The sequence below is a fragment of the Sinocyclocheilus grahami genome, unplaced genomic scaffold (genome assembly GCF_001515645.1).
Source record: "Sinocyclocheilus grahami isolate Dianchi unplaced genomic scaffold, SAMN03320097.WGS_v1.1 scaffold345.1, whole genome shotgun sequence".
Lineage (NCBI taxonomy): Eukaryota > Metazoa > Chordata > Actinopteri > Cypriniformes > Cyprinidae > Sinocyclocheilus > Sinocyclocheilus grahami.
The window spans coordinates 443,636-444,331 of record NW_015505524.1 but is presented as its reverse complement, the minus strand read 5'-3'; the positions used below and the strand labels follow the sequence as shown (position 1 = coordinate 444,331).

Below are 696 nucleotides of genomic sequence, written 5' to 3'. Positions count from 1 at the left end.
ATATATATATATACTGTATATTATGTTTATATGTTTATTTATAATGCATTTTTATTTTATCTATAAAAATGGCTTCATCTTTTAAGAGTTTTAGGCATTATTTTATACCATACACACAGAAAGTTTCATAAATTAACAAATCGCTTACAAAGTTAATTTGACAATTACACAATAAAGAGGAATGACTGTCTTTTAATTAAAGGGGTCATATGATGCAATTTCAAGTTTTCCTTTCTCTTTGAAGTGTTACAAGCTCTTGGTGCATAAAGAAGATCTGTAAAGTTGCAAAGACTAAAGTCTCAAATCCAAAGAGATATTCTTTATAAAAGTTAAGAGTCAATCATTCCTACCTAAAATGGCTCGTTCTAATACACCCCCACATGTCTACGTCACTATGTGGGAAGATTTGCATAACGCCGCCCAAATGTTCACGCAAAGAAAGAAGGCCTAACTTTTATTCTCGCTGTAGTATTGTTGCTGCCGCCGCCATGTCGTGAAGGCGCTGTGTGCTTCGTTGCAAAAGCGAAACTACTTTGATTGGTCTTCCAAAAGAGGACGATATCCGCTTCGTCATACCTAGAGCTGATCTGTGCTGGTCACTGAGGAAATATATCAACTTTGCGCTGCAGATCGCCAGATCGGCATTCACCGTGGACGAAGCAGAGTCCAGCCTGGGGTCGTCACATGTGGTTGCCA

The 696-nt window shown here is 37.8% G+C and overlaps 1 protein-coding gene across 1 annotated transcript in view; it reads right to left on the bottom strand.

Moving 5' to 3' along the window:
- The window catches only part of LOC107548275 (A disintegrin and metalloproteinase with thrombospondin motifs 13-like), a 21,342-nt gene that overhangs the window by 16,622 nt on the left and 4,024 nt on the right, over nt 1-696 (bottom strand). The gene's annotated exons all lie outside the window — the stretch shown is intronic.